Source organism: Acomys minous (genome assembly GCF_964271855.1).
Source record: "Acomys minous genome assembly, chromosome: 4".
NCBI lineage: Eukaryota > Metazoa > Chordata > Mammalia > Rodentia > Muridae > Acomys > Acomys minous.
Genome location: NC_140486.1, coordinates 125274149 through 125290406, shown reverse-complemented (window position 1 = coordinate 125290406; position 16258 = coordinate 125274149). Strand labels below are relative to the sequence as shown.

Genomic DNA, 16258 nt, shown 5'->3' with positions numbered 1-16258 from the left:
CTAGCTAGACTCACGCTGCCCTGAGCCGAGCAGCAAATGGCAAAGGGACAGGGATCACCCCCTCCTGGCCCAGGGCTGTGCCTTAAGGGGCCGTCAGACACTTGCCATAATTTTCTAGCCCGCGGTATCGGTGATGATTATATCCCAAAGTTTTATCAGAATTGAGAAGATGAATGAGAATTCCAGTACCTTGTTTTGGGGCCTGGCATTCATTGTTAAGCACGTGACTGGAATCCATCATTAACGCTGGCAGGCCCTGGAGATAAACGTTCACCCCTGCATCATCAAACTCCGAAGGTCCCTGAATTTTCGCCCCCAGTGGAAGATGAATTGTTGGTTGGGGCTTGAAAGAGCAAATGGACTCTAAACAACTACAAAAGACGATATTTAATCACAACTTTGCGTGCTTAAAATAAGGAGACTCCTAAAGAGCGTAAAGAGGGGAAGTGACTGGGAGGGGAAAAGCTTTCCCAAAATACTATTCCATCTGCGACAAGAAGATGAGAAAGATATGTCCAAGCGGTATTGGATCTATACCTAAGAAATAGCAAGTATGACAACTCAAGCAGAAAGGTGTATTAGTATTCGCAGACAGCGGGATTCCAATCTGTGGACAGTGGTAGCCAACTGTCCTTCATTTTGATAAGCACTATGTAGTAGCGTCCCTAACTTGACCAAAACAGATGTCGGAAACTCTAAAGAAACCTATCATCCATCTGTGGTCCCAAAGTAAAATGTAAACAGCTAATTTGCGTGGAATGTTCCCTATGGAACCGAGGTTATGGTTCTACCCCCTACTCTGATGCAGCCTGCGCTGCATTCTGTACCTCATTTCCTCCTGGACCCCTATATTGCTACTTTTCCTCTACAAACTGTTTAAAACATTGCGCTTCATGAAGCAACTTTGTTTTTATTTAGCACAAGAATTCATGATATCCTGATTATCTTCTTAAGTGTGGACTGTGTTTGTTCTTTGGCCACTTCCTGCTAGCACAATGGAGCAATTACTGTTATTATAAACATTTGCAGCTTAAGTAAAGGCATGGTTGTGAGTTACAAGAATTCTTTCCCTTTTCTTTCCTTCAGGTTCCTTTCATCTCCCGAGCCTACACCACGGCTAGGCACTGGAGAACCATCCAATGGCTAAAGGATGGAAGCTGAGTCACCCTCAGGCTACCACTTTCTTCCTGACTTGAAGGAGATTTTATAAATAGGTTGGCCTTGAACTCCTGATGTTTCTGCCTCTTCTTCCAAAGTGCTGGGATGATAAATGTGTGCCACCGTGCTCGGCAATATTTTAATCTTAAATTTCCCTTACCCATGACTGGTCACATCACTGTAATTTTATTATTGAAGTATATTATTTTTCTTCTGCCATATTTGTCAATAGAAAGCGGAATTTTAAAACTGCTTATTTTTGAACAAAAAAAGAGATGCAATTGTGATGACAACAGAACCATAGTAGTATAGAAAATGTGCCCAGAAGTTTCTTCTTAGCAACATTTTTTTTGGAATGCTGATGGGGTCACTCTGCCCCTCTGAGTTCAGGTCCCAGCACCCATATCACGTGGCTCACAACCACTTGCAACTTCAGTTCTCAGGAGATCTGACACCTGTAAACTATACTGGTACAAATATATACATATATACATAATTTAAAAATATAAATCATGGGCTGGAGAGATGTCTCAATGGTTAAGAGCACTCTGCTCTTCCAGAGGTCCTGAGTTCAATTCCTGGCAACCAAAAGAATAGTTCACAACCATCAATAACGTGATTTGATATCCTCTTCTGGCAAGTAGATGTACATGCAGATAGAGCACTCACACATAAGTAAATCTTTATATATATAATATTTCCTTTTGCTGCTTATAGTGCTGGGGATAGAGTCCTCACCACACACTAGTCCAGGGAGTTCCCACCGATTGACATCCCCAAACCAGTTCCTCTCTTTGTTCACGTGTCCTTTGACATGCCTGTGATTCTGTCTTGCACTTTGTGTTTCTATCAGTTGTTTTCTTCTGCACTTAATGGATTTCTTTGAGGATTGAGTCTGAGTCTTTGTTTTTCCTGCGCTTCTCTCACCCTCCTATTGTTCCCTAGTGACGTTGATCGTCCTGTCCTGTCGTCTTCAGCAAGAATCCTGTTGGGTTGGTTGAGCAAGAATTCTGTTTGCTGGATGGTTTTCTCACAGTAAATTTCCATCCACTGTCCCCTGTCTGTGTCCTGCCAACAAATACCCATGTGTGCATCCTGTCTCCTCTTCCACAACGTTCCCTTAGTCTTTGAACCTGTTATAGTAACAAAACCACACAACTTACTATTGCGGTAATGGTGTTTATCCAAGCTGCAAGTACCCAAAGTGGCTAAACTCCCCTCATCAGGCCCTGCCTCCCAATCCTTGGTGCTGGAGATTGCCTCTAACACATGAACTTTGGAGGGTGTTATATTAAGATTGTACCTCCATTATCATTTTTCATATTATGCCATCTAAAACCTGGGTTTAATTCACTCCATGACTTTTCTATATTCTTCTGTTTACTTCTGTTTATAGTGTATCCATATACTTATAACTTGATTTATCAGCGTAAGATCTAACATCACAGGGCTGGTTGTATACAGAAGAAGTCTACATTTTCTATCTCTCACCTGCTTGCTTCTTTCCTTTCTCCTTTTGTTCATTCTATTTATTCTGTGCTGCCATGATTTATATAGGCTTTGCTGTCCATTGTGGTATGTTAATCTTCATAGTGTTTTAACCATAGTTTCAAATATACAGATTTGCTGCTTTCCACCAACACGTGGTGGAAATAGCACTGGCTTCTCAGGGCTGTATATTGACACAATATTCATTCACCTTTACTAAACACTTATATAGTGATAACTTTGTAGCTGGTGCATGGCAACACAGAGGCCAACATTACCCTACCTTTATGGAGCTCCCATACTCATAGAAGAGGAGGAAGTGCAGTACAGTTTGATAAGGCATGTTTCAGGGATAAGTGTAACATGCCCCAGATCAGAGAAGATATTCCTGGCCCAGGCATGGGGATGGATAAAGATAGGGTTCCCAGGAGGAATTGTCAACAGGGTTATATCTAGAAGGATGAATGAGATATGGCCATCTAGTGAAACATAAAGACATTCCTGATCTAGGCAGCAGGGAAGAGGCAAGAGAGAGAATGTAGGACCAACTGGGCATGGTGGCTCACGCCTTTAATCCCAGCACTTGGGAGGCAGAGGCAGGAGGATCTCTGTGAATTCGAGGCCAGCCTGGTCTACAGTGAGAGTCCAGGACAGTCGAGGGTACACAGAGAAACCTTGTCTTGAAAAACAGAGAGAGAGAGAGAGAGAGAGAGAGAGAGAGAGAGAGAGAGAGAGAGAGAGAGAGAATATGTAGGATCAAGGATTCATACTAATTTTGAATGTTTAGGATGAGCCACGGGGTGTGAGTGGGGGAAAAGCAAAGTGATGGAGCTGGAGAAATAGGCAAGAGGGAGTTTGCAAGGGGCTAGAGAGATTGTTCAGTGGTTAAGAGCACATATTAGTTTGTTTTCTGTTGCTGTCATAAACATTATGGCCTGGTGGTGGTGGTGCATGCCTTTAATCCCAGCACTCGGGAGGCAGAGGAAGGAGGATCTCTGTGAGTTTGAGGCCAGCCTGGTCTACAATGAGAGTCTAGGACAGCTAAGGCTCGGTTGCACAGAGACACTCTGCCTCAAAAAAACCCCAAACAAACAAATAAACATTATGGACAAAACCTCCTCGAGGAGGGGAGGATGTATCAGCTTACAGTTGTAGTCTGTCATGAAGGGCAGTCAGGGCAGGAACTCCAGCAGGAACCTGGAGGCAGGAAATGAAGCAGAGGCCGAGAAGGAACAACGCTGCTTCCTGCCTTGCTCAGCCTGCTTTCTTTCTTTTTATGATGTAAACAAACTTTCATATAAATTAAGGATCCTTCCTGGCTCTAGCTAATTGCCTTTACAAAAGAGGACAAAAAGGGGGCAAGTTTAGGAGGACACACAGATGACAAAATCCCAGTGCTCCAAATCAATCTGTGAACTTGTCGCACCCAACAGGAACCCCAGTGTCATGAGCAGTGCCTTCACTTCTGTCTCTCTAGAGCTCAAATCCTGAGTGTCCTGTAGAGACTGTACGGGAAAAGGACCATTTATTGGCATTACAGCCCTTACTCACACCTTTGTGATACATCAACAGTGGTCTCATATCTGGGTAAGCTTACAAACCGAGGTGGAAGTATATTTACACGCGTGCTAAGATTCAAGAGAAAGCAAAGGAAAAAAGAAAGAAAGAAAGAAAGGAAGGAAGAAAGACTCTGGGGAAGAAGCAAGAGTATTTGGAGGAAACATAAGAATTCTGTCAATGTTTAAGCCCTCTTTTCTAAAAAAAAAAAAAAGAAAAGAAAGAAAGAAAGAAAAGAAAAGAAAAAAATATGTTGTTGTTGCTGCTTTGTTTTTTATTTGGTCAGCCTGCTTTCTTTTACAACCAAGGACCACTTGCCCCAGGCTGACATTGCCCATAATAGGCTGGGCCCTCCCCACACTAATCCTTACTCAAGGAAATGTTCCCACAGACTTGCCTACAGGCAATCTGATAGTGACATTTTTCCAATGGCAGTTCCCCTTCCCCCATAACTCTAACTTGTGTCAAGTTGACAAACAATAGCAATAAAAAACAAATCCTAACCAGGACAGAGCACTTTCCCCTGCAGACCCAGGGTTTGAGGCCTCTCACTCATATCAAGTGACTCACAACTGCCTGCAACTCCAGATCTAGGGGGATCTGATGCCTCTCCACTGCCAAGGGCACCCGTGCACACACACACACACACACACACACACACACACACACACACTCACTCACACACACTCACTCTTAATTTAAAATAGCAAAAACAAACCTTTTGTGAAAGAGGGAATTCGTGAAAGCTTTCTGAGGCTCTTGCCTGCAAAGCACTTAAGCCAAACTATCAATCACGTCCTGCTGAGAATGTAAGCTGGCAACTCTTACACTAGGTGAGAGAAAAACTAGTTCCTGTTTCTGTGCCACTGTCAACAGCACTGAGCCAAGGGCATGGACGTTTTGGAGTGTCTCCAAAGGAGCCAGCCCTGGCCAGCTAGCTAATAGCCAGGAATGAAATTTCTGAGATGTTTGGATGTGTCTAGGCCTAGGCAGTAATTGTCATGCTCTGCTTCCTTTGATCCCTAACCCCGCTGTGATGTTTTATAGCTACGGTGTAGACTCAGTCGTGCTGTGTGGAATTCTGAAAGGGCTTGTCTGATGTGGTAGAACGAGATGCAAAGGAGAGACCAACTCATCTCTCATAGCCTGAGGTAACAGTAAACGCACTGTCCACAGAGAAACCTGCCCACCAGAGCAGGCAGCGTAGTCTGGCAGGAAAACATGGCAGCCTTAGAGTTTCAGTGGGTAGAATTGAACACTGGGGTTTCAGAGAAAGACCTATACATAGTAAGCCCCTACTTAAATGTTAGCAGTTAACTCCTTATGCTAGCAAAGTAGTCACATTACAGTACAATCATAACTCATACATATACATATACATATAAATATCTCATGCTTTGTTCTTCAGATTTGAATTGGAATTGCTCTTTTTTTGATACTTATATGCATTTTAAAATTAGCTTATATAGAATTCTATGAAATACTTTTTATATTTATTTATTTAATGTATACAAGTGCTTTGTCTTCATGCACACCAGAAAAGGTAATCAGATTCCATTACAGGTGGTTGTGAGCCACCATGTTGTTGCTGGCAATTGAACTCAGGACCTCTGGAAGAGTAGCCAGTGCTCTCAACTGCTGCCCTATGAAGTACTTTTAATATTTAAAATGTATTAAATTTATAATTTCTACGACATTGTCTTTGTAAGATTGTTTAGTTGGCTTACTCATACATGTGGAACAGAAACTTTTCAGTTTTTCCCATGAATGTCTTATACATTGCTATGGCATGAATTTGTACTCTCTCCCTCTGCACCTTCATATTTTAACACCTATCCCATAATATGATGGCCTTGGGAGGTAAAGACTGTGGAAGGTAGTTTGGTCATGAAGGTCTGAACCTTCGTACATGAGACCTAGACCCCTTTTCCCCTTAATTTTAATTTTATGTGGATGGGTGTTCTGCTATCTTTCTATCTTTCTATCTATCTATCTATCTATCTATCTATCTATCCATCCATCTATCTATCTATCTATCTATCTATCTATCTATCTATCTATCATCTACATACCTACCTACATTTTAGTTATTTATTTGCTTGTGTGTCTGTTCACCATAAGTGTGCAATACCAGTGGAGGCCAAACGAGGGCGTCTGATCTCCTGTAACTGGAGTTAGAACAGCTGTGAGTTGTCATGTGGGTGCTGGGAGTCCAGTCAGGGAGTGCTCTTAGCTGCTGAGCGATCCCGCACCTCTGGGACTAGTACTCTTATAATCAGGCATGCCCTAAGGATTATGTTTCTGGCAAGGAAAAGGTACAAGAAGATAAGCCCTCTAAACCAGCAGGAGGCCCATTGCCAGAGGTCCACGGTGACTGGAACCAGATAGTGGACCTCCTGGCCTTCTAAATAATACATGTGTGCTGTTCAAGCTGTGTGGCAGGCCTGGGCTGACCAGAATGCACATATGTGTCAGAAACTGCTCATGCCTTTCCACATCTGCTGTCCACTTCTGGCCATGCTCCCTCTGCTCTGGAAGGTTGTCCTGCCTGCCCTGTCCTCCTCGGTCAGCCAATAGGAGGCTGCAGCGATAGATTAGCAAGAAGGTTGCCTAAACTGAAAGTCTTGCAAAGTGGCTTGAAGCCCTTTCACTGAGTCTTACCTTCAGTCATCCTTTTGGGTAAAAATAAGTATAACGTTTTAAAAACTACAATACAGAGTGCAAGTCTGAGTAATGGACTTTAAGGTTCATTGAAGGGGTAGTTTTAGAAAAAACACAGACAAAATTGCAAGTGCAATTATTTTGTTTTATTTTAGTGATACTGGGACTTGAACTTGTGCTGTCTGCATGCAAGGATCAGGAGAAATAAAGACTGCAGCAGCCTTTTAAGCAATTATAGCTGTGAAAATACTAAATATAAGTGCTATGCCTTGCTCTAGGTAGTTTATATATTTTATGTCAGTCTTTGAAGTGATTTTATGAGATAGATTTTACTAGAGTTGTTTGGGATGTGTGTGTGTGTGTGTGTGTGTGTGTGTGTGTGTGTGTGTGTGTGTGTGTGTGATTTTTTGATGCTGGCCTGGAACCCATGTCGATGTATTCACAGAGCTCCACCTGCCTGCCTCTGCCTCCTGAGTGATAGGATTAAAGATATATACCTCCATGCCCAGCCCAGATAGGTTTCCGTATCCAGTTCTATTTCACAGATAGGTTTAAGGATGCTTTCCTCAAGGTCACAGAGACAGCCCATAAGGAAGAACCAGAACCTTAACTCAACCCCCCCGGCCCGGCCCCCATGATTCGAGAGCCTTCCCTGTCCGTTTCTCCGCGGCGCTGCACACATCTTACTGTCCAGTTAATACTCAGAGAACTATGTCCTCTCGGTCTGCAGTTTCATCAGGTCACTGATAAGCATGACTTCTCAGTGGCTTTCGATTTGGCTGGATGTCCCTCGAGATCTTAAGGAATAAAATAGCGAAGAAACAAAAATGGCATTGGTGAGATTTTCACGGTAAAAGGATGACGATGGACAATATTAATTGATTAAAATTTTTTTCCTTTTTTTTTTCCGACCAACTTTATGGCACAGAAAGCCTGAGTTCTCGGTCTCAAAAACGCTGGACTCGTCCTCTCTGTGGAGTTCCACTGTCCTCTTAGGATGAGGAGCCTGACGCTGAGCCCCCTGGGGCCAAGGCATCTTATATTCCACACACAGAGCCTGGCATGCGGCCAGCTGCTCCCTGTGATTTGGGCTCCACTCTCTCAGTGTTACCGAGGGGCTTGCTTATCCTCATTAACATTAATACAGCGGCTGTCTCCCAGGTCACCTTGTTCCGGCAAATGGAGGAAAAGATATTTATGCCTGCCAGCCCCCGTGCCTTCTCTTCCCAGTACCTCTCCTACCTAATACTTAAGTACAGGCAGGTGCCATTAAGCAGAGGCTTGCAAGGAAGCTAGAGGAGTAACCAGCTTTAACCTTGAAACACAGCTCTCAGGAGAGAAATCATTGTTATTCCAGGAAACTGGAAGCTCCGTGAAGACAGTTCCGGCGGCGAGGTGAAATGAAAGCTAACAGCTAACGTGCAGGTCCGCAGCGAGCAGGTGATCCGATAGGTGCCTAAGAACCGTTTTCCTCCCTGTCCTCAGTGAGACCTGAGGGCAACCCACCTCTCAGGTACACACTGTCCTGTAAGAAACACTTGCAACCTCCCTCCAACAGGAGCTCGGGCCAGCTGCAAAATCCTGCTTCTTTCTTCTTCTCACTGAATTTTTAACTTCCTTCAACTCAGAGATTTTATGCCTTAAAAACAAACCCTTTCTTAACATCTTTTCTTTAAAAGGTCACAATAGTAACAATTACTAAATCAGAGGACCACAAAAATGTTATTCAAGTAGTTGTAGGAAATTAATATGAAAAGAAGAGCTATAGAGGCTATAATAAGAGACTTTTACCAAAAAAAGTCATACATATTCATCTAACCAGAACAACAGAATGCAAGTTATATTTGTGACATACTAATATTAGTTATAGGGATGGTAATAATTATAGAATAAAGCTCTTGAGAATGAAATAAATGAAAAGTCATGGAAGACTGCTAACTATAGATCAAACATGTCTTACGTCATATGACCTGAGCTTTGGGAGTTGGGTTAGAAATTAAATAAAAAAAAGAAGAAGAAGAAATTTAAAAACAGAGTGGTATGCTAACTGTGTTTATGTCATCCTAGCCAAAATACTTGACAGAAACAAGTTATGGGGAGAACTTTTCTTTACTTTGGCTCTCACTTTCAGAGGACTGCAGTCTGTTGTAGCAAGAGAGAGTTCATACCATAGGGCTCCTAGGACCCTGTTTGCGTGGCACCCCAGAAAGTAGAGAGGGCAAGCTGGAGTCAGGGTGCCAGCTAAGGCCCGCTCCTATGACCTACCTCTGTCAGCCAGATCCTATCTCCCAAAGGCTCCATGCACTTCAAAACAGCTCTCCAAGCTTGGAAACTGAGCACTCAAAACATAGGCTTGTTGGAGGCAATTTAGGTGTAAATCATAACAGTTAGCTTGCCACGGTATAGCTGACAGAAAATGATGCTTTGAATGACAGCTCTGCTTGCCTACTTTCATCTCTGCAGTCAGAGGGCACGATACAATATAGCACTTAAAGGAAATATGTGATTTAATTGATGTGAGAGAGGATTTCATAAGATTTAGAAGCCTAGGATAAAAGCAAGATGAAAGACAGTCAGGGCAAATTTGGATGTCTTCTGTTCTTGGCAGCCCAGAGTGAAGATGTGCTGTTTTAAGTGTAGCTGAAAGTCTTCCAGCACTGAAAATTGCCCATCCTTCATTTCTCAACCCAATTAGGTATTTCCACAAATCAATGAAAAGTTAGATACTTTGTAATCTGTTTCCTTTTCTTGCTGTAAGTATTTTTCCTTCCTTCCTTCAGTTTTTCTTTCTTTCTTTTCTTTTTTTTTTCTTTTTCATGCAGTGTCTCACTATAAAATGCCCTGGATGGCCTGAAACATTATGTAGACTCAGGTCTGGCCCCCTCTACCTCCTGAGTGCTAGGATTAAAGGCATGAGCCACCACGCCTGGGATATATAATAATTTCTTGCTAAGGAAGGTAATGTAAATTCCTCTATTAAGTTTAGAGGAAATGTTATTTCTTTTTAAATAAAAAAAGAAGAAAACTTGAAAATTAATTCCATCTTATAGAAAGGGGGCTGGAGAAATGGCTCAGAAGTTAAGAGTGCATCCTACTCTTGGGGAGGACATGGGTTTGGCTACCAGCATTCATGTAAGGTGCTTTGATCCCATTTGTAACTGCAGCACCAGTTGGTTCCAATGCCTCTGGCCTCTGCGGGCATCTATACTCCACATGTACACACAACACACACACACACACAAAATAAAATAATTTTTTACAGAAAAAAAAATCAGGGTTACTTGGTAAGTGTTTGCTTGTAAAGTTATTTACTTTTGTAGAGACTGTTACAGGGTCTGACCTAAGTAAACTCCAGCAATAAGTTTTCCCTTAAAAGTCAGTGGGTTCAATTAGAATTGACAATAAAACTTTGAATCGTGATAACAGGTGCCCCCCAAACTAGCATAAAATAAAGAGGAAAGTGGGCTTACATTTTATGATAGTCTGCATTGCCTTCATCTGATCCAATCAGAAAGCTTGGTAAGGAAGCTGGAATAGACCTCTAGTCCAGGATGGACTAGGATAATATGTCTAATTTCTTTAACAGGCCATTACCCACTTGGATATAAAAATATACCAGATTCACAGGGCCACAACGAAAACAAATGGCTATATTATTCCAAACTCAATACAACAGAAACACTCCCATTTATACATTTATGTACCCTTTCCCAGACGTTGGAGCCTTTAGCATCTCATAACTCCTGGCTGATTACGTGTCAAAAGAAAAGGTTAATGATAACTTTAACATGCCTCCCCTTTCTATCTGATGAGTCAGCACCACGGGTGGGGGAGGCCAGAGGGGTAGGACAGAAACAGCGCAAACATTTAGGACTTCGGTTTCAATAGGTGAAGAGCTCCTCAAAGGAAAGCCCGCTGCACGGTGGACACAGCTGCCTTGAGAGGAAAAGCGCGAGTTGGCCTTTAGCTCCATTTCCTCTGCCCTGTGGCAGGTCCTCGGCTATACGGAACAAATACGCACAAGACAACAAACACTGTTCGTGTTCTTATTGGCTGCCCTTAGAAGATTCTATCAGCATCTCCCAGCTCATCAATGTACCGCTTTGTTCTTCTGGCATGTGCAGTACGGATCCACCCTCAGGTATAAACGCTATCTCCTTGCCTCACTCTAGGGGGTTTTGTTTGTAATGGGGAGAGTGCAGCGCATCTTCATGGGGGAGCCTTTCGTTTTAGTTGTTGGGCCGTGCTCAGTGCACAGCAAACAGCATGAAGGCAGCACATGGCACCACAGCGAGGTTAATGTCACCTGAGATTGAAAGAGCCAGAGAGGCAGCGACTCCACGGCCTATTCCTTTGTAAGACAATTACCGGTGGAGGATAATTTGGCTGTGCAGCATCCTGTCGTCCATTCTCGCTGCCTTTTCTAGTGACTGTCTAAAGCAAGCTTTGAATTCTTCATTCTGCAAAGCATGTTTAACTTCAAAGCCCTGTTAAACACCTCTTGCTGAAGACAAAAGGCAGTTTTGATCTAGATCAGTGTCGACCCTTATTTTCTCTCCCCAGCGAATCGTCTCTGCACATCCATGTTACTCACAGAACGTAGAGGTGGAAAGCCTGAACAAACAGGAAAGTTCAGCTCAGGTGACCCACTCATCACTTCATAAAGTTACACAGTAGCGAAGACTTGCAGCATCTTCCAGTTCCATTGTGATGCGAAGAGAACTCGTAGCCACTTTACCTCTCAGACCCTCGCCCAAGTCTCCAGGCTTGTGGGCTACAGCGTCTGTGGTCATTTATCCCAGTAAAGAGACAACTACAACATACTACATATGTAAAATGTGTGGAAAAATTTTAAAAGAATCTGTATTAGTAATGGTGGCTCACAGTAGATAGATTATAACAATCTTATTTTCTTATGACTCAGTTCTGTATTTTCCAAATTTTTGAAGATGAATATGATTTTTATATTAAAATGTATAGAAAGCATATGGGTTAGTATGGTAACTATTGTACAGCTTATGATTTAAAAATTAGCCAATCTGATTATATAATGTTTGATAATATTTGGTTTTTTCTCTTTTTCTGACGGAGTCAAGCTGCTGTAATTATGGGTGTTATGTCACAATGGAAAAATATGCATATTATGTCACAATGTAAAAAAGGCTTTAGAACAACGAGGAGACAATGTAATTTACTGGTTCAGATCTTGGGCACCAAGTCCAACTAGATCAAGGATCTTAACATAAAGTCAGAAACAATAAATCTGTTTGACAAAAATGTGGGGAACACCCTTGAACTTATTGGCACAGGAGACAACTTCCTAAACAGAACACCAATAGCTTAGGCTCTAAGATCAACAATTAATAAATGGGACCTCATGAAACTGAAAAGCTTCTGTGAATAAAAGGACAAACAGAACTTTCAACAGAACAAAATGACAGTCTACAGACATGGAAAAGATCCTCACCAACCCTACATCCAGCAGAGGGCTAATATCCAAAATATATAAAGAACTCAGGAAATTAACCACCAAACCAAATAATCCAAGTAATAAAGGGTACAGAGCTAAACAGAAATTTCTCAATAGAAAAATATAGAATGTCCAAGAAGCACTTAAAGAAATGCTCAATGTTCTTAGCCATGAGAGAAGTTCAAATTAAAATGACCTTGAGATTTCATCTTACCCCTATCAGAATGGCTAAAATAAAAAAACTCAAGTGACAACACACGCTGGTGAGGATGTGGAGAAAGGAGAACACTCCTCCATTGCTGGTGGGAGTAGAAACTTGTACAACCAGTTTGGAAATCAGTCTGGCACAGTCTCAGAAAATTGGTACTAGTGCTTCCTCAAGACCCAGCTATACCACTCCTGGGCGTATACCTGAAAGATGCTCCACCATACAACAAGGACATTTGCTTAACTATGTTCATAGCAGCTTTATTCATAATAGCCAGAAACTGGAAACAACCCAGATGTCCCTCAATTAAAGAATGGATAAAGAAACTGTGTTACATCTACACAATGGAATACTATTCATATGTCAAAAACAAGGACATCATGAAATTTTCAGGCAAATGGATGGATCTGGAAAAGATCATCCTGAGTGAAGTAACCCAGACCCAGAAGGACAGGCATGATATATACTCACTTATAAGCAGATATTATATTAGCCATATAATACAGGATAACCACACTACAATACACATGCCTAGAGAAGCTAAATTACAGGAGGACCCTGTGGAGGAGGATGCTTAATTCTCAGTCAGAAGGACAAATAGAACAGACACTGGAAGTTGTTGAAGACAGGGAGCAGGATGGGAGCCTACCATAGGGGTTCCCTGAAAGACTCCCCCCCAGTGAGGGATCAGAGCAGAAGCTGAGACTCACAGCCAAACTTTGGGCAGAGGGCAGGGAGCCCTATGGAAGTGTGTGTGTGTGTGGGGGGGGGGGGAAACAGAAGGACCCTTAGGGAACAGGAGCACTACCAGAAAACCAGCCAGCGGAGCCAACAAATCTGGGGCCAGGGGGCTGGCGGACACGGGTGCACCATACAAGGACCATGCTTTGAGAGGATGTAGATCCCCTGCTCAGATGTAGCTGATAGGCAGCTCAGTCTCCATAAGGCTCCCCTAGTAAGGGGTTCAGGGGCTGTCCCTGCCATCGACTCTGTTGCCTGCTCTTTGGTCATGTCCCCCCTGCTGGGGTGTCTTAGGCCACAGAGGAAGAGAATGCAGGCAGTGCTGAAGAGATTTGGTAGGCTGGGGTCAGTTGATAGGGGAGAAGGGCTCCCTGTCTCTGAGGACTAGGGGAGGGGCAAGGGGGGAGAGGGAGGGGGTGGGACCAGGAGGAGATGAGAAGAGGGCTAAGATTAGGATATAAAGTGAATACATTAAAAAAAAAAAGATCTTGGGCACTGAGAGCAAACTGACTAAATTTAGCTAGTTCCTAACTACCATCCATCTTGATAATCCCTTCGTTTCTCATCTGAGGGGTAATTAAACTGATTGAAGGCTTATTTGAAAATCAAAAGAATAATACCACATTTTATATATGCTAAGGACAATTGGTTTTCACCCTTTTAAGGACTCTGGCACTGGGCTGTGATGTAGTTAGTGGCATCCTGATGCTCTCCCCCGATGCCAGACAGGGTTTCTCTGTGTAGCCTTTGCTGTCCTGGACTCGCTTTGTAGACCAGGCTGGCCTCGAACTCACAGAGATCTGCCTGCCTCTGCCTCCCTGAGTTCTGGGATCACAGGCGTGCTCACCTGGCTCATCCTGCTTCTCTTACACAGGTGCTCTCATCTATGAATGGAAAGTTGGTTGTCTTATAAACTGAATCATCTGAATTGTGCTGCTCCTTAATTTGAATTGAGTTTCCATTTATAATCCCTGTAAAATCCCATTGTGATTTGGCACAGAAACAGCAGTTACACATGGACAAAGACTCAGAGTAGAGCGGGAGAGCTTCATTTTAACCATTGATGAGAGCTGTATTTGGGGCCTGCAGAGATGGCTCAGGGGTTAAGAGCACAAGCTGCTCTTGCAGTGTGGTTCTCAGCACCCGCCTTGGACAGCTCACTCACCACTTGTAACAGCAGTTTCTCCAAGGGCAGTCACACACAAATACCACCCCCCAACACACATGAACACAGAATTAAAAATTAAAACCTCACCAACGTTTGCTCCGTAAGGGAAGGCTGCAATTGCAGTTGCTTACCCTCATGCAGAGGCACCCTGGAGAGGATGCCTTTACACCCAAGGACCGAGAATCCCTGACTGTCACTCACCAGGCAGTGCTAAGGAACCTGAAATACCTTGGAGTAGAAAGACATGTCTAAGAAGGGGCAGGCTGGTGTGACCAAGCCATGCTTTGTGGAGAGCCATCATTAAAGTATCAATCACCAGTGTGTCACACAGTTCCTGTTGATGTTAGGCAGAAGTTGCTCAACTTCCATGGACATGTGATTCAATCAGAAAACAAAACAAAGTAAACGTAGCACGGAGCATTCGTGGCTAGTGCTACATGGTGGGCAGGTTTCGTGCCTTCAATTTCCCCTCAAGGTGGCATAATACCATGCCTTAAAGTAAATAGCACCTTTGTTTCAGTGAACGATGATTCAAGGGATTTACAGGACTATGCCTGGTGTATTGTAAGTCAGAAGTAAAAAAGGTTAAGATGCTGGGCGTGGTGGTGCGCACATTAGATCCCAACACTCAGGGGACAGAGGCAGGTTCTGAGTTCTGGGCCAGCCAGGGCTACATAGGGAGACACTGTGTAAATAAATAAATAAATAAATAAATAAATAAATAAATAAATAAGAGAGAAATAATAAGATCTCACTTTAATTAGCTTAATTGATTGACTATTGCACTCTGTGGAAGTCAGAGGACGGTTTTTGGAGGTTTTTACTGTGGTTTCTGGGAATCAAACTCTGGATGCTAGGCTTGCCTGGCAAGCACTCTTATCTGCTATGCCAGTACAATTTGTTATTATGTATTCAAATTATTATAGAAATTTGTCATTTTTTATAACATAAGTCTCTTTCAGAACCCACTTCAGCTTTTGTAGAAATAAGTATTGATTTTTAAAAACATAACCTTATAGGACCTTTCTACTGTGTATAAGCAATCACACATACTATTACACACACTTTATTCTTACTTTCAAGTCTTACTCTAGTGCTATAAGCCTAAATGTTGCTCTAAAGCACGTACAGCTCTTAATTCTTCGCTTTTGTTGTTGTTGGTTTGTCTGTTTTTCTGAGACAGGGCTTCTCTCTGTAGCCTTGGCTGCCCTGGACTCACTTTATAGATCAGCCTGGCCTAGAACTCATGGAGATCTGCCCACCTCTGCCTTCCAAGTGCTGGGATTAAAAGTGTGTGCCCCAGCACCCAGTTCTTAAGTATTCTTGACATCCTTATATAATTCAGTGCAGGAAAAAAAGCCACCATTAGCCATTATATAGTGAGGAATTGAACATAGGAAATCAGGTACTCACGAAATGATTGGATGGGTTCAAGGAACAGAAGCTGAGATCTGCCAGGTGATATGGATTTTAAGCACTGTGACGTAGAGGTCAGAAAACTGTTGTTGTTCCCCCAGGTAGAGCCAGCTGCCTGGGTTCTGCTGGAGCTCGTGACCAGACACTGACAGACTGCTCCATCTGCGGCTCCTGGCCTATGAGGAAGCTGATGACTGGACAGTGGAATGCCAAGCCCAGCTGCAAACACCAGTGAGCCACCAGCTCACTATGAAGGAGACCTTCACACATTTCCAAGTCCTCCCTTTCCCCCATGCACGCTCACGTGTGCACACACTCCATACTCACTGGTGGAAGCAAGTCCTCATCCAGACCCTAGGTGCAAGGGAGTGTGAGGAAAGCCATGTCCTCC

At 43.0% G+C, this 16258-nt stretch overlaps 1 protein-coding gene and 1 long non-coding RNA gene across 4 annotated transcripts in view; both read right to left on the bottom strand.

Moving 5' to 3' along the window:
* FER (FER tyrosine kinase) overlaps positions 1 to 16006 on the bottom strand; it is a 298017-nt gene extending 282011 nt beyond the window's left edge. For 2 of the 3 annotated variants that reach the window (XM_084778105.1, XM_084778108.1), the window contains exon 1: positions 15865 to 15994. The gene's annotated coding sequence lies outside the window, so the exon portion shown is untranslated. Of the gene's footprint in view, positions 1 to 15864 lie in introns of all 3 variants that reach the window. The other variant, XM_084778109.1, reaches the window with a different exon arrangement.
* On the bottom strand, positions 1583 to 4989 carry LOC311595561. The gene is made up of 3 exons (XR_014778485.1): positions 4922 to 4989; positions 3794 to 3843; positions 1583 to 2291 (listed from the first exon to the last, which is right to left on the bottom strand). It is a non-coding gene; the product is annotated as an uncharacterized lncRNA (long non-coding RNA).
* Positions 16007 to 16258: the final 252 nt, after the last annotated feature.